The sequence below is a fragment of the Chiroxiphia lanceolata genome, chromosome 2 (genome assembly GCF_009829145.1).
Source record: "Chiroxiphia lanceolata isolate bChiLan1 chromosome 2, bChiLan1.pri, whole genome shotgun sequence".
Taxonomy (NCBI): domain Eukaryota; kingdom Metazoa; phylum Chordata; class Aves; order Passeriformes; family Pipridae; genus Chiroxiphia; species Chiroxiphia lanceolata.
This window is the reverse complement of record NC_045638.1, coordinates 59,509,191-59,527,503: the sequence shown is the minus strand read 5'-3', so window position 1 is coordinate 59,527,503 and position 18,313 is coordinate 59,509,191. Positions and strand designations below refer to the sequence as shown.

The 18,313-nt window shown below is 40.8% G+C and overlaps 1 protein-coding gene and 1 non-coding gene across 9 annotated transcripts in view; both read right to left on the bottom strand.

Moving 5' to 3' along the window:
* Positions 1 to 18,313, bottom strand: part of ENOX1 (ecto-NOX disulfide-thiol exchanger 1) — a 361,700-nt gene that overhangs the window by 321,342 nt on the left and 22,045 nt on the right. The gene's annotated exons all lie outside the window — the stretch shown is intronic.
* On the bottom strand, positions 11,690 to 11,762 carry TRNAK-UUU. The gene has a single exon. It is a non-coding gene; the product is annotated as a tRNA-Lys (tRNA).

Genomic DNA, 18,313 nt, shown 5'->3' with positions numbered 1-18,313 from the left:
ATATCAGAATGTGCAAAATCATCTATACATTTAGCATCATCTCAGATAAACCTAGTTCCAGCTCAATAACACACCAGCAGTGATTCACCACTTATGAACCAGCAGAAACTGTAGGGAGGCAAAAGAAATTTATACCACAATTTCATAGACGACTAATTTTAAAACATTCTTGGCTGGACTACATCCCATTAATTGCCAACTTGGCAGGTCTTTCTTAAGACAAGTAATTTAATGACTGGTCAAGGACCTTGCAAGAGTTACCAGACTTGATTTTTACTTGCTTGCAAAAGACGAGTAGACAATATGATCTTTAACTTCACCTTACTACCTCAGTTTTAACAATCCTGTCTTACATCTGTGTATATATGCAGGTCTTCTTCCCTCACTGTCAAGCAGCACTGAATGTGTCACAGTCTAAGCCCAGGTCACTAAGAGAGAACGACATACGCTACCAATATAAATTACAATTACCTGCATAAGGGCATGCATGCATAGTAAAAGACAGCATACACTTAATTGGCTGTGTAAAACAGTTTAACTCTCTGCTTCATGAAGTAAATTCTCCCTCCGTGAGGTACTAGGAAGCCTTCCCATATTCCCTTGTTCATTCCTCCTAAGCTATTCTACATATAAGAGAAGAGGAAAGAAGAAGGTGGCAAAATGGTAAGCTTTTAAGGGAAATGCAAACAGTCTGGAACATAATGAAAATTAAGACTGAGAATAGGAACAAAATGCTGGCAGGTCTGTGTTCTCTCTGGAGAACATGCAGCACAGACCAAGACTATTTCAAATACTAGGCTAAATCCTGTACTAAAAGCATTTAATGTTGTAGAGGTTACAGGTCACTTTCTGCCACAGTGTGTACTGCATGCCCACACCTAACACGTGTATGCTCAAATAAACCACTATGAAATATTTAAAGCACTGCTCCAAAAATAGATAACCACCACATATAAAGTGCCTCTGGTCAGAAACATGCATCCTCAGTGTTTACAGACAAACATGCAGGTAGCTCTTTCACTTCCCTGTGCTTTATTGGAATCCTGAGAGAATGCCAGAAGGCAAACGGCTTTCAGGCATAAAGTGTTTCTGTTTGTTAAATCATTGCCATGTATTCAGCACTGGTTTTTTGGTATAAAGTACATCAGTCACATTTATAAACAGAAAACAGAGATCAACTATATGTATTCTCAAAATTGGCTGATGATATCAAAGTAACAATGTACAGCATGAGAAGTAGAGCACTGACATTCCATTTGTTTTGAATTAAATTACTTTGCCAATCTCCAAAACTCATTTAGCAAAGTACTCTGCTCCACCAAGTATATATCTAGATATGAAGTAGTTAAACATAATGGAAAGCATGACATTTAAGATTATTGTCTGGTAAAAATATGACCTTTATGGAACAGTTACACAACAGAAGGTAGTTACTGAACAGAAAAAAAAGAAAAATATTTTTAACCATTCAATGTCTATGTAATTAATAACACACATTATTAGCACTTACAAAAGAGAAGCAAATAGTTGAATTTTTACATTCACTTTGGCATGTTATTTTCTTCAAAGAAGACAAGCTGCATTTAAGAGGAATCATTTCTACTATTGAAAATGACAGGGAAATAAAGCATGCCAAGAAGAATTTTTATTAAAAAAAAATCACAAAGTCATAGAAAAATCTAAATTCAATTATTAATAATTCAACACAAATACATAACAGCATGCAAGTAGGCAACTGAAAGGTAATGACGAATACTACATCTGACACTCTGTCCTCATCTAACCCTATTATGCCTAAGGACTATAGCATGCGTAATACACAAGATCACACATTTTCTTGGACACTAATGTAATCACCAACAACAAAATGAGCTGAAGAGTTTATTTTAAGACCCAATTTTTAATTCCTGCTTTAGATTTCCGAGTTTGGACAAAGCTGCAATGTTGGTTATTACTACTTTTTCTGGTTGCAGTTTCTAGAGAACAGAATAAAACGGAGAAAAACCAGAAGAAAAATGTAAGGTTTTGTGGGAGTCAACTGTGGGTTTAGGGACTTTTAACTAATATTGAGCATATTCACAATACACAGATATACAGAATAGAAAACAATGTGCAAAGATGGGTGTAATTGGAGCAAACTTCTGAAAGGCATGCAAATCTCTACATTTGCAAGTCACACAGCTGTGGACAAATGACAAGATTTTTAGCTTGAGTAGACAAAGAAGCACATGAAGAGGGTGAGATGAAGTTTAGCTGGCACAGCCTCTTTCAGAAAACTGCTGCTTCCAGGTTGAGGAATCATAAAATGACCACTGAGAAACAACAGAGATTGCATTTCGGTTCTCTTTTGGAAGCCGTATACTGAGGCCAGAATTAATTTGGAATGCTGAAATGTAAAGGATGGAGATGAATGGCACACTGTGGAATAACTGCTTCTAGATATCTGTGAGGTTCTAACCTCAAAACTTTCTTTCCACAGGGAAAAATGTGTTCCTCTAAAAGCTTTCTACCCTCCTCTCCGGCAGTCATGCCTGGTCAGTAGCTAGGTAGCTTGGTGCTGAAACTCTTCTCCCAAATTGATGACTTGCAATAAAGAAAATGTCACTGCCACCAGTCACAAAAGTGCCAAAAATTGCAGTTCCTACTGAATTGGTAAGGAGAGGACAGGGAGAGGTTTTCTGGGTTTCTTATTCTATCCAGATCACTGACATACCACGAGACGGTTCTTGTGACCCACCCCTTGAATCACTGTTCTCAAACAAAAGAAGTTTCTCAATAGCATGCTAATCATAGCATCATAGAAAGCTTTGTGTTGGAAGGGACCTTAAATATCATCTAGTTCCAATCTAGTTCCAACTCCCTGCCATAGACTGGGACACCTTCCACTAGACCAGTCCTCAAAATCCCATCCAACATGGCCTTGAATACTTCCAGGTATGAGGCATTCACATCTTCCCTGGGCAAACCCAACCAGGTTCTCATATTTACATAACACTTATCCTTTTTTCATGACAGCTATACTTACAACCCTTCACTTTCAAAATAATTAAATTATCCTTCCAAATTTTAGTGGAACCATTGGCTAGGCATTTGGATACAAGAAAACAAAAAGATTTGGACTCTACTTGACATTCACATCTACCCTAGGTAGCCACAAAATGGGATGTGAGCACATCTGCAAGGCTGAGAAGAAAATAGTGCACCATTGTAAAATTAGCAGCTGCTGACCCGTAACCAATTCACAATGGCACTATTTTTTAACTTCATTGATGAACTAGGATATCGAAATACAAGACACTGACTAAATAAAGGTTAAACAAAGCAAAGGCAGCTTCCTAAGCAAATTATCATGGCCTTGTTATGTATGCGCTGCCTAGAAACTTTGCAACAGACTGAAAGAATGGAAATGAAAACTTGTGTTATGAAGCGTGCTAGATTTTTGTTACTGTCTGTGTACATCCCTTCAGCAGTAACTTACTGAAAGGGCATTTTGTTGTAAGTCGATGGGTAATTTTGCGAAACTGTGGCACTTTAGTCAAAAATAACTCACTAAAGAAACAGCATGAGTAATAATGCCATTTACCACACAAATAAATATGTGCAGATTTTTCCTGTAGTAACTACCCACACCACAGAACAGCCTGAAGTTTATTCCACATCTATACAGTATTTTCAAACATTGCTCATGATTGTGCTGGTGGATAACAAACGTCTGTAAGTGCAGGATTTTTTCTTGCTGCGTTTTCCTTAGGATGGTGAACAGTACTGTCAGGTACCATCATTATTAACTACACAAGTTTAAATCTTTGAATTTACAACCATTACTAGCTGCAGGCATCAATTGTTGAAAATACTGCACATCTGCTGAAAACCTTGAACAGCCACTGACTTCTTAAGAAAATTGCTTTGTGGAGACTGCAGGACATGTCTATACAAGTGCTGGATTACACTCGCATACTCACCACTAGCATTGTCTTTCTCTGCACAACTCCACAAGCTGCTCCTGTACACAGATGCCTGCTTGGTACTGCTCCTGCTATTTTCTGTCTCTGCAAGGACAGCTTCTGTGTCCTTTTGCCTCTTCATGGAAAGATTACCTTCCTTTCTGTAGTGGGTCTAGCTGGGACGAAGCTAACGCTCCACACAGCACAACTCACAGTGCTGTGCTTTGCACTCATGTCTAGGAGGGTGTTGGTAACCCACCCATGTGTTGGCTGCTCCTGAGCAGCACCCACACAGCACCAAGGCTGTCCCTCCAACAGGCCCAAGGGCTGGTAGGCTGGGGTGGGCAAGAGGTTGGGAGGGGAGGCAGCCAGGACAGCTGAACCTAACTAACCAGAGGGATATCCCATACCATATGGTGTCACCAATAAAAGTTAAGAGAAAGGGGAAGGAGAAGTGTATTCATTATTAAGGTGTTCATCTTCTGAAACAGCTGCTATGTGCACTGCGGTTTCTGCTTCCCCCTAAGTGGCTGGATATTACCTGTTGACGGGAAGTAGAGAATAAATAATTTTCCTTTGCTTCCATATGCAGCCTTTTCTTCATTAGTCTGCCTTGAACTCAACTAATAATTTCTTCATCTCATTTTCTCCCCCTGTTCTGCTGAAGAGGGAGCGTAAGAGAGCAGCTGGGTGGGCATCTGGGTGCCACAATTTTCTTCTCCTCTGTCTTTACACTGGAGTGTACAGGCCAAGGAGGCTCCTCCTACAATGCCACCAAGAGATCACCCAACACTTAATCATTGGATCTTCTCCACTTGTCCCAGGGATATGTCACACACTTTACAGTTGATAATGTTCTCTCCCTTGTGTGCTCTGATGTTAAATGTAAAGGCTAAGGAAAAGGGTAAACAGCTGCTGTACTGATGCTAGTTTTTGTGGCAGCACTGATAAAACACTAAAGCACTGCTTTTCTAAACAGTGCTGGAAGACTCATTGCTTTGTCCTCCGTGTTGCATATACTTGGAGATCATCCCAAGTCATGGCCTAACTTTACTTTTTTTTAAAGACCTAGCTTCTAAATGACAGATAGGTAGGCTAACATCTTGCATACTTTTATGGCAGTACTCAGGCACTACATGCTACCAAGAATCAAGGAACTTGTTCAAACAATTCACCAAACACATCAGATACATATATCTACTGATATATATATATACATATATATATATATATATATATATATATATCACACACTTGTATCTTATTTCATCAGAGATTATGGAAGCATCAATGTTTGAATGAAGGTTGCTTTGAGAGAGCTCCTGCAACCTCGCATGCTGGAGCATGCCAGGAGTATAACTACTGCTTGTCAATAACAGCATTATTATCTCAGTGTATTCTTTTAAAAAACCCCATCTAATTCTGGAAAATGTCGCCATAAAATATTAAGCCAGATGATCAAATTAGTTCTGCTTTTTCCTCTTACTTGATTCTTCATCAAGTAATTTATTTGATGAGCATAATCATGCTCCTTTGAAAGAAAAAATAGGCAACTGTGGTACCACCAGTCTGACCTGTGAAACAGGAGAGACAAGTGTCTCAGCAGGGTGATGGTTGGGATGCAAAATGAGACTAAAAGAGGAAGTTACAATGATTCATCCCAGGAGAGAATCTGAAATTTGAAAGGAAATATTTGTCACTATGCGAACACTGCCTGGCATAGATGTGTCACTTGGAGAACACAGAGGGTGGGAAAAGTAGAAGGGCTGCAGAAACAAACAACAAACAAATCTTGTTTTTTTCTTTCTGTACAAAAAATTATCTGCCACTGGATATTTAAAACAAAATTTTGCAGTCCTCTCCATGAAGTTCTACAACATTATCATGTATAAGGGCTTTACTTGAATAACTGCCCTTCATCATATCACTGTATTGCGCTCCTGGCTGGGTATTAGGGTCAATCTGTTCCCCAAAGTGGAGCCAGGGAACACTGGGTTTTTGCATGACACAATGATCTCACCCTCTGTTTGATAGTGCTTGGGGACCATTGCATCTTTAGTGCTTTTACAGCGTTAAGAACTTAAATGTTCTTCTAAAGCGACACTAGTGAAGATTAGTATGTTCTTACCAGTTTCCCAAAGAAAGCAAGTTCTTGGAGAGTACAAAGTCTCTGCTCTGCTCAACATGGCTAATATGATTCTATGATAACTACAAAATTCCAAGTAAACCATTTTCACCTCTCCAGTGAAAGATCCTTTTTGCAACAAATACATCTTCCCTTGCCTGAACATGGAATTCCTGAGTGGAGGTACTGTAGAAATGAAAAATGTCCTTGGTAAACATTTTCAATTGTGAGAAAAGTCTGTTCAAAAATGCCCCCAGTTCCATCTCAACATGTAGAAAATGTTGCTTTTGTCAAAATTACTTAGGGTTCTTCGTATATCCAGGGCAATCCACAGCACTTTGCTTTCTATGGTTGTTATTTCCCCCCTCTCATGTATGGGTATTTTCATTCTCTGAGCTTTATTCAGTCTTCACCTTGATTTTAAATGTTCCTATTTTGTTTCTTCTTCTTTCTTCCTGAACAACACAATTCACCCTTATTTTTTAATGTTTTGCTTCCAGAAACACTCAGACAGCCTACTAAAAGGCACTCCAACCTCCAACCTATTTGTAAAAAGGAAGCAACATCGCTAGTAAGTCTCTATTGAAATTAATAAAGCTTCCCTAGGGGCAAAAGGAGATGGGGGTGGGGAATCACCTTTTCAGAAGAAAATTTTCAGTAATTAGTAACAAAGTTTAATGGGCAATATTATAATTTAATAGTTACACCAGACAGCTATTAAAATACATTATCATACATTAAACCATCTTATTAGGTAGTGCAATTTACTAACCAAAAAAAAAAAGCTGATTGCTACAGATGAACCATCAAATTCAAGTAGCAAGATTTTGTTGCTCTGCTGCTGCTGTCAGCTGTGGATAGAGGGGGCATCAGCTGTAAAATGGGCCCCACACAGCATCTTTCAAACTGTCAGATTCATGACACCAGAAGACCTTGCTTCCCCCTAATGTTTTTCCTATTAGTTCAGTTAAAAAAACCCACACCCCTACTATTAGTAAGTCACACTCTGGAAATAACAAATCTCAGAGGCAAGACAGGGTATGTGCACTTACTGCTCAGAAACTCATATTTATTTCTCTAACTTTAAAAACAGACTCATCAACTTTAGCAGAATTGCCTCAGTGCTTAAAATATCTGCATATGTGGTTATAGATCTAAACTGTGTAGTGTTTTCAGGATAATCAAAACAGATGTACAGCATATCTTTTCTACATTTATTTAATGTTCTGACTTCCCAGGAAAACTGCTAAGTGAAATGACAAAGTCCAAACTCCAATAGGAACAAATTCACCACTGTAAAGTGATACAAATGATTAAAATAAAACAGTTCAATTAAGGGTATATGAAGTGGCAAACATATAAAAGTAAATGAGGAAAGAATTGCCTTGGAAACAAAGCTATTTCACTTACAGTGTATTTTGATCCCTTCATGATGAATATACATTGTAAATGAAAAAAATATCTTGTAAAATGTCAGCTAGAGAAAGTTATATCAAAGGATTTGTACAAAGTGACCAATACTAAATTTGTATATTGTGTATACAAACCTGAAAGCCTACTTCAAGGTCCACTTCCTATTTATTTTCTAGTATTCAGAAATGTTCATTCTGGATTGAATCCAAGATGGTAAAAGCTGTCAACTGGTATATTTTAACTAAGTTTGTGGTACTTTAAATTTGATCCTGTGCCTCTTGGTTCATATCTCTACGCTTGGACATCTCACTTGTAAAAAGTGGGAGAGATAGCTTTTCTTCATTATTACCTGGCAGAATTTCATCTGTTCCACCCAAATCAGACCTGATCACAATAATCCATCCCACTGTCACTTCCATAACATTTCCTACTTATGGCTAACAATGGAAGCTATAGTTTGTAAAGCATGCAGCCCTATGTCTTCAATTTTGAGCTAGTGGATATGAAGTAAAACTATATGTATTATATAATATATACATATATAGATAAAATCACTTTTGTGTTGCATGCTGAAAAATTTTTCTGTAACTAGTAGAGAATTAGCATTTGACTGTCCTACAATAACCTGTGTTCACACTTCACTAAAGCCAGTGTTGATCACACTGATAAAACAGCTCAAAATACATAACCTCAAGCTGTTGAGCTTGAGCACTTCTACTGAAGACAGCCAGAAAATCTTACAAAATTTCCTTTGTTAAGAAGCAATGCAAGGTACTTATTCGCCATAACTGAAGCCACAATTTCAAAAGTGGAAAGTTCATTTACTTCTGCAACTGATCTCTCAGTGAAGAACTACAATCGGTGCACAATGGCTTCTTCATAGGGAGTAAAGATCGTGGCCCTAAAGGAGAGCCTTGTGTACACACCATCTAGGCTAACATGCTGGAAGACATACATACCAACAGACTTCATCTGTTATGGATGCACATAAGGATGCTGCAATCTGAACTCCAGCCATAAATCACAAGTAAAGCTACACTATTCTGTGCAAAGCCCCTTGAATCTAAGCCAGCAAAGAAATCTAGAGCTTTTAACCACAGACATAAATGTGTTCACTCCAGCCAGCCCAAATCAGTAACTGGCAGTCAACGGCCTGCAACAGCTGACACTTCTTTCTCATATGGTTCGCAAAGATATACTCGTGGGTAAGACACTGCAACAAGCCAGAATGTACCAAATGGAAATTTGTATGACAACAGGCACTTCATCTTCACAAGAAATACCTGTAATCTCAAAAAAAAAAAAGATGGAAATGTCCATTCCTGACCAGTGTCCATGAGGACCCCAAAGAATACCCACAAAATAAACACTCTTGAGGTGAAGAGTGGAGGGAAAGGGTGAGACAAGGCAGAAAGAAACTCCCTCTCTCTTTGCCAAGCCCTCTCTGAGTTTTAACAAATGAGCTATTAGCATCTCCAAATTATCTGGCCCGAGCTACAGCCAGCTCCGTTTTATCCAAACCCAGGCTCCAGCCAAACATTAGAAAATTAGCAGCTGGGTCCAGCACCAGGGCAGCAGGCCTGCATATCATCAGCACCACGACATCAATGACTCCCAAGCTGCACTCTCCTTTACCACCTTTGTCTACATATTAACTGCCATGGAAAGGAGCCTACTTGCCTGAACCATTTACTACAAAGTCTGAAGGCAAATTCTTATCTGCTAGGATTTCTCTGAAGGAATTGGGAAGCAGAAAGAAATACGAGATTCTTAACTACAATTCTAGGTACACTTACAAGAATTGTACAAGCACATTTAAGGAGAGTTCTACATTACCCCTGGAATCACTGTGAATATTAGCCTTGTCTTTTCTAAGAGAAGTCCACAAAATAGGCAAGAAGGGTCTCCACAGCTGCACTGGGCAAAGGTGTGAACTTGACTAACAGAGAATAAAGAAACGAAACTTCCCAAATACCGACAAATCTCTCACTATCACTTAATATTTTTGTCCCAGAAAGTATAGACAGGTCAATTAACTCTAATGGTACATTAATTTACCTGTTAATTAAATGACGGCAATAACCAAGAAGGTATATAAGAAATTATTTTTTCAAAGACCAAAAAACCAAATATTAGAGTAGATGTTTTTGTGCTTCTTAAGCTTCTGCTCACTTGGGCAGCCTCTTAGATGTCCTGGTAAGACCTCATAGACATTAAATGTGTTGACTTAAAGTAAGAGAAAAAAATGGACATATTCATACACAGTGCAGTATTCCAACTGAAAATCTCAGATTTTTAACTTACAAGTCAACATTACTTAACTGTAAAGAGGTATACCTTTTATGACACTGCAGAGTACATAAGGCCCATGGCAAAAGAAGTCCTCACATTAAAAACAATCAGATTAGCATAATAAGAGGAGAAAGCAAAGCTGCAGGAACATTTGGAAAGCTTTTAATTTTTTTTTCTTTAAAGTATTTCAATTCCTCCAGCCAAAGTAAACTCATCACAGACTAGTTCTCTAAAGTGCTCTCAGCCAAAAAGTAAGTTATTGTAATATGAGGAGTGATACTGGGAGCTAAGCTAAGCTTTAAAAGCCTCCATGGCACATAACAGACGTGGAGGGCTCAGAATACCGACTGCAATGAGTACATCAAAAGATCTAAGACTCATAACAGTTTTGGTCATGTAGTTTACTAGACATCTTAGAGACTGACGCATATGACAAGTTAAAAAAAATCCCAAACAACCAAAAAAAATAAGAAGGCTGTGATGACATCCTCACACACAAAGGGTCTCAATAAATATGCTGCCTCCTTTGCTACCTTCCATAATTCCAAGAAATGGCAGTCTAGATCTTCATGCCCTGTTGGCTATGCTGTATGCTGCAGAAATACAAGCAGATGATTGATGGGGTTAGCACTATGGAAGCCCTGGTTGTTGGCAAACGTACACTTGAAAAAGGATTCCAGATCTCTGAGCCACCAAAGGAACTAACAGGGTCTGTAAAACCATTTGTTTCAGATTTATATTTAGTGTATGACAAATGCAGCTCTCCTTCTACCTGCTTTTTTATTACAAGAATAGCTTTGGTTTACAGAAAGTATTTATTCTAATCCTTAGTAAAGCAGGTATTCAGAACTAGACAATGTTTGTGAGGGATTCCACAGGAAGCTTCCATGGAACATAAAGGAGCCAGTGAGCACTCAGAGTTTTTCAAGAACACTTTCCTGGAAGGACCCAAAGAGTTCATCCTCTTTAAAGGTAAGGGAAGCAGATGGAGCAAGAGACCCTTTTGGCTTAACTGTGAGTTTGAGTGTGCTCAAAACTGCTTCTGAGTATGCTCAAAAGAAAGAGAAGAGTACCAGAGATGGCCAAGTGGACAAATACTAGCTGAGAACTATGGGGGCAGTGCCAGGGTATGTAAAAATGCAAGGAGAAAAGTAACAGCTCAGCTCAAATGGAAATGGACCAGAGATGTAAAAAACTACAAGAAAGGTCTCTTCAGGTAAAGAAGAAACAAGCAGCAGAAAGTAAAGGAAAACACTGACCCACTGTTAAATGAGAAAGATGAATTAGTCACCGACAACACTGACAAGGCACAGGTTCTCAACTCTTTCTTCACCTCTGTCTTCCATTGGGCCCCAGGCCTTGGAAACAAAAATCCAGGTTGATGCAAACACAGAGCCACTGTCAGTGAAGGAAAAATTGCTTTGTGAACAGGAACTTGACCTTACAAATCAATGGGCCCTGACGATATTTACCTGAGGGTTCTAAGAGAGGTTGCTGATGTCATTGCAAGGCTTTTCTCCACACTTTTTAAGAAATCACAGAGATAAGGAAACATCCTAGAAGACTGGAATAAGGCTAATGTCATCCCCATCTTTGAGAAGAACTTAGAGGACTATTCAGGAAATTACAGGCTTATTAGTTTTACTTCATTCCCTTGGAAAGTTATGGACTGTAGGAGTTGGGTTTTAGGAAGAGTGCCGAACAGCAACCTGGGAGATGTAATTTCCCAAGTACTCCCACACGTGGGCAGTGAAATACCCATAGTGATTGGTTGTTAAGGTCACATGGTGTGACGTGTTAACCCATATATAAGCTGTTGTCTGATTTGAATAAAGAGGATTTGGCAGTGCACCCCCAGCATGGTAGCCAGATCCGTGTAATTTGTTTACTTATTATATTAATAAGCTACAAATGGCACCCAATGTGAGGTTTGAACCCACAACCCTGAGATTAAAAGTCCCATACTCTACCAACTGAGCTAGCCGGGCCCGTGTAATTTGTTTACTTATTATATTAATAAGCTACAAATGGTACCCTAAGCATTGGGCACAACCTTGTATCAGGGATGATTAGAAACTGCCTTGTAACAAGGAAAATTCAGTAGCGTTCGGACGGGTTTGTTTTAAAAACTTGGAACGCTTTTCTCCGAAAAAAAGCCAGATGTCACATACTGAGCTAAAAGCAGGGAGAGAACATCGTTAAAGAAGGACGTCGGATACCAATGCTAAAAGGACTGAGACATCGTGTAGGAACCACGTGGGAGCTCGGAGAATTTGACTATTGTGTACACGAGAGACCTGGCAGGGAAAGCTTTGAAAGAAAGAAAAGGTAAAGCTACAAAGAACTCGAGGTAAGAAGCCGACATGGGAAGATAAAATTCAAGGGAAATGATAGAAATAACTAGATCAGGATTCCTGCTAAGCAGAATGCTTAGTGTGAGTGCTTGAAAAAATTTGGAAAGACAGCTCCACAGAAAGCAGAGATAGAAGAAACAGACACTTTAAAAATCTCACAAAGAAACTTAAACTTGTCCACGGAGAAAAACTTTAAACCTCCTGTTCCTCTCACGAGCCCTAACAGACAAAGGACTCCCCCAAGCCACAGGAGCAGATACAGGGGTAGGAGAGAGCCACGTGCAGACAGAGGACCGCGTGCAAACAAAGAGACCCTAACAAAGGACTTGGGCTGGTTTTTGCGCCGACAGAAGCAAGCATGTGGCGTGGACCGCGTGGTTGCTGGGGAGAGACAGACCTTGAGTCCACGAGGCGCTGCCGAGCTGCAGCCACGTGGCAGCCACGCCACAAAGTTGGGAGTCACCATCTTGCCCACAGACAGCTTGTCGAGCGTCCGAGCTTGATGAAGCATGCTTAAAACATGTTATTCTGGTAAGCAGAGAACCAACAGAGGACAGACTGCTGCCCCTGCGCCGGCTGCCTCTGTGCTGCTGTTAAAAGGGTCTGTTGGACTCGGCTGTGCCCTGCAGAAGCACTGTCCGCAGCACATGGCTCTGTGTCCCGTGCAGCCGTGGCGCAGACCTGACACGGCAGAGGCGGGGTACCGTCATTTTCGCCGGCCCGTGGAGTAGCAGTGCCAAGAGAGGGGCAGAGGCGTGCCAGGACCGGGGCGGCGGCAAGTCGCCGGGAACCAGCACGCGCTGGGACCTTTTCGGGGGCTGCCCCCCCCATTCGCGGCGAGGAGATCGTGTCGCCAAGCCCCTGCGCCAGACTCGTCCTTGCCGAGCTGTATGTACCCCCGTGCAGCGCCGGGTCAAAACTCCGGGCACGCCGAGGGGGTGAGCGAGACGGCGAACATCCCCCGCTCAGCCCTGGCCCAGTGTGAAAGCCACGGGGCCGCAGAACAGCGGCTCTGGCTCCATGGGAGCCGGGGGGGGCTGGGGCCGCTCCGAAACGGCAACGACAACAGCTCCAGTTGTATGGGACGCGCTGTGCTGGGACAGGACCTGGGGCCAGCCAGTGGCCCGTCAGGGAATGGCTCTGCGAAGCCCCGCCGAGCCGGGACAGGACCGAAGCTGCTGCCCAAAACGAGGGCAAAAATTACCCCCCATTCCACAGTGAAGTGCAGAGACCGGGGCCAGGACCAGGACAGTGTGAGCTGCCAGCAAACGGCAGAGACCTGCCCTGTCTGCCTTGAGCAGAGAAGGAGACACAGAGCCCCCACCCGGCTCCGACAAGAGACCCCCTGCGGGGGCGATTCTGCGGCTTGCGGTGGGAAGTAACAAAGGCTAAGGCTGAGAAAGACGGCCACACCCTTTGTGCTGAGACAGAGCAGGCTGCACTTGCAGCCAGCTGAGCTGAGCCTCCTGCACAGCTCACAGCTACAGCATCATGCTGGGAGCTCCCCTGAGATACAAACAGAGCTAAGTTAACATGTATCTTGTTGTCTTGTATCTTGTTATCTTGAAACCTTTGGTGTGAATGAATGAGAGAAGCTGTGTGGACATGTATGTATGTAGACTGGGAAATACTTCTACACTTGCATAACACAACACTTATTCATTAAAAATCCTCATAAAAATCCTCAGAAAATAAAGTTGTTGCTTAATCCAAATACACATAAAACCTTGGGTAGAAAGTTCTAAGCGAATTTGCTTATTACAAGTGCTAAAGGCTGCACCGTTTATGGAGTTACATTAAGTTATATGAACAGGTTCAGTAAAGGCCTTATCACGTTGGGCCCTGATAACATAGATGGTTAAAATAAGTTTAAGAAAAAAGTTAAGAATTGTTCTGTTGCTTGTTGTAACATTAAAAACTGTTCTATTATATGCACTGTTCTATAATTTATCATAAAAACAAAAATGCAGGATATGTAGGAGTTTGGTTTCAAAAAGGGTGCCAAACAGCACCCTGGGAGATGTAGTTTCCCAAGTACTCCCACACATGGGCGGTGAAATCTCCATAGTGATTGGTTACATGGTGTGACATGTTAACCCATATATAAGCTGTTGTCTGATTTGAATAAGGAGAATTTGGCAGTGAACCCCCACCACGCTAGCCAGGTCCATGTAATTTGTTTACTTATTATATTAATAAGCTACAATGGACTAAATCCTTCTGGGAGCTATGATAAGTCAGATGAAGGACATTATTGGGAAAAGTTAGCCTGGATTCACCAAGGGCAACACATGCTTCAGAAACCTAATCACATTCTGAAACAAAGTAACCTGCCCAGTTGATGTAGGGTGAGCAACGGATAGTCTACCTAGATTTTTCCAAGGCTTTCAATACAGTTTCCCACAGCTTCCTCCTCCATAAACTGATGGAATGAGGTCTAGACAAGTGATCTGTGCAATGGGTGGGGAACTGGCTGACAGGCAGAACCCAGAGCGTGGCAGTAAATAGCTCCTTTCCAAACTGGCAACCTGTCACAAGTGGGGTCTCCAAAGGATCAATACTGGGCGTAACATTGTTTACTATCCTAATAATTGACCTGGATAATGGGATCAAGTGCACCCAGATGAAGTTTGCCAATGATACCAAACTGAGTAGAGAAGTGGGCACTTTGGAAGGGTAAGAGCCATCCTACAGGAAGACCTGGATAGGCTGTAAGAGTGGGCTAACAAGAAGCTTATAAAGTTCAACAAAGACATATGAAAAAACTTGCACGTGGGAAAGCATAATCCAGGAGTGCAATACAGGCTGGGATCTACCTGGCTGGGTAGCAGCTCTGTGGAAAGAGATGATGTGGAAAGAGATGAAGCCGGTCAATATAAGTGAACAGCGTGCTGCTGTGGCAAAGGAAGTCAACAGGGTGCACCATCAAGGGCATCACCAGCAGAGATAAAGAAGGCATTGTCCCACTCTACTCAGCACTTGTCACACAACACCTGGAATACTGTGTTCAGTTTTGGTCCCTGCTATGCAAAATAGATGTGGACAGGCTGGAGAGGACCACAAAGAAGACAAAAGGACTGAGAATCCTGGCACATGGAGAAAGGCAGTTCTCTCAGCCTTTCTCAAAGCTTTGTTCAGCCTCAAAGAAAGAAGGCATAGGGGAGACTTTATCACAGTTATTAAAGTTACAGTATTTAAAGGTGGTTGCAAAGATGATGGAGATCCCTTTTACAATGGCTCACATGGAAAAGACCAAGGGTAATGGGTACAAGTTACTTCTGGGGAGATTACAATTGGACACAAGAGGAACATTTTTCACAATGAAAACAATCAGCTATTGGAATAATTTCACTGGGGAAGTGTGGATTCCCAAACATTAGACACGTCTAAGATTCAGCTGGCCAGGGTGCTGGGCCATCTTGTCTAGAATGTGCTTTTGCCATGAAAGGTTGGTTGGACCAGATGATCCTTGCGGTCCCTTCCAACCCGCTATTCTATGATGAATAAGAGCATTGATTTTCAATCTTTGTCATTCAAAGAAGAATTTGCAGTAAAATTCCTTACCTTTCTCTATGGGAGTTGATCTGAATTGGACAATATATTTTCACGCATTTTCAGAAAGTTTGGATAGAGTTTCTCAGATGACTGCATTCAGGTATCAACACACTCAGCCAGGGTGTCCCTAAGCAGCCTTTAGTGGGCAGTCCTTGCTCTTTACCTGATCCATGTGGCACCTGTGTTTTGGGTAGCCCTCCCACTCTTTATTTCTTCAAAGAAATGTGATCTGGGAATGCAAAGACACCAAAAACACCATGCTAGATAAATCACAGTCTTTCCCAGGACTATGTTCTTACAAACATACAGGATTTACAGTTCAGAGCTAGCACAATCAGTTTCACCTTACCTAGACTTATATTTCTCTGCTTCTCTTTCTTAAAGTATATTTACAAAACTGCAACAAGAAACTTAACAGGAATGTGGGATTCTTTTTTCCCCCATATGACTCCTCTACTGAATCACATCACGTTGCCCTGTCACCCATATGGGACATTTCCTTCCTTCTAGGACAAACAGTTGAGCAAAGCAAAGTTCTTTCCTGCAGAAGTCAGCCTAGCTTCCTGAAGCTTGGCAAGTTCCCCAGGGTCTTATTTATAAACTTACTTTGTTCTGCTTCTGGCAAAATAATGGATGTTCCCAGTGATTTCCCTGCAGAATAATTTGGCTGAAGACTTTTCCTAAGACTCTAGCACTAGTTGTTCCCACTTTGGTGGGCACCATCAAGGCTATTGGTCATCTATCACTCCTGCTCCGGGCTCCAACAGCCTGAGGCATCCCATGATAAAGCAACTGAATCAGAATTCATAAACCGAATGCTGAAATTACATAAATAAAATAGTTTCCAAACCAACTCTCAACTGCTCAAGCAGTTTCTGCAAAATCAAGCATTTCCAGAAGAAAAATTTCCCCTCACTCAGGCAAATAATCCTCCGTGATATTTATATTCACATAGAAGTTTGTGCAGCCAAACAAATGAGATTAGAAATCAAACCTTACTTAGAACGATACTCTTATCACAATACAGCAGCATTCTGAAGACACAAGCTACAAATTTTTTTCCTTCCTTCGGATGTGTTATTTCTAAGGGCTTGAAAAAAGGAACACCACAACATTTTTGATGTAAAGAACATTGAAGATTCAGTCAAAACACTTTAAAACTGTCAACAAAATTTTTAAATAGAATGAAGAAAAATAAGTACTTCATTGCACACAGAGGAAAATACTTGACTACAAAGTTCTTATGAATGCTACTGAGCTTTCCTTGACTTCTACCAAGTGAAAGGACCTCTTTTCCTTAACCTGAACTAGAGGTGTAGAGGGGCAGAAATGGAGGTTTTGAGGCAGGAATTGAAGAGCTGAAGTCAGGAAAAAGATCATGAGAAGAACTTTCCCTCTTCTTTCACTTCTATGAACTGAAAATTGCTTTTGTGCAAATGGTTATTTTATATCATGCACTCTTGTTGTCACTAGACACAAATCTATGGAAAACGAATACTCAAAGATATATTTGAACAAATTCTCTCCCAAATGATGACCAGCAAAGACATTTATAAAGAGAAGGATCATAACAAACATCCACTGGGATAACTCTCCCATTCATATCATTTAAAGGAATGACACCACATAGAGCCCACAGAAGCGAAGTTCCACTATCCATCTCTTTTCTGTGACTGTAATGACAAACCAGAGGAGTGTGTTGATCCTGCACATGTTCTTATCCTGATCTCATTATCTCTGAACTGGAAGCTCAAATACAGAAAAAAAAGAACATCTTACAACACTAACTCCAATACTACCACATTTGTAACTTTAAAAGAAAAACCTGTGGCATAAACAGAAAGACAGAAACATCGGACAAGGTTTCATAAACTAAATAGCAAAGCTTAAGAGAGCTCTGCTATTCCACTATCCCCAAATAAGTTTATTTACAAGGAAAATGCTATCTATTCTAGAACCTAGGACTGTATTCTGACTCAAATACACACTGAAAACTGTTAATCTGTTCTCGTTAGATATGTAGAATGAAGATTTTAGAAGCTTTTACTGGGGAATATTTGTGTAACCCTCAGACCGGCTGATGATTCCTCAAAGACCAACCACTTCTGCAACCACAACAGACTCATCCTCTGCCAGGAAGCACTGGCTTGGCTTAAAGAAGTTTCACAGCTATTCTGAATTTGATCGCTCTTTGCAAAGAACGGTCTGATGATTCACCTACAGCAAAGAAGTTCTTGCTACATCTTTTCTTGTTATCCCAGATCCTGACCTAGTTTTTCTTGTTTCAAAACAGAACCAAAGCATATCTAATGCTCCCTGCAATAGAAGTTCTCATCAGTTAATCTATTTCAGGTCCTCTTACAGTTCTTTGGAGTCAGGCAGGTTAAGTATATTATGCACTATTTTGTGTATGAATACTAATGTTTGTTAGGGGCCCCAATACAAGATTAGAGATAGATTAAAAAAAATATGGAACTATTTCACATACAGTAAAAGACTTAATGGCATCTACTGTAAAAAACACAGATACTGTTGCAAGTCAAAGTGATTGCTTTGCCAGAAAATTACAGACCAAACTGAAATTGAAATTCTTGCCTGAAGAATGGAGGAAAGTGCATGCACATGCACAC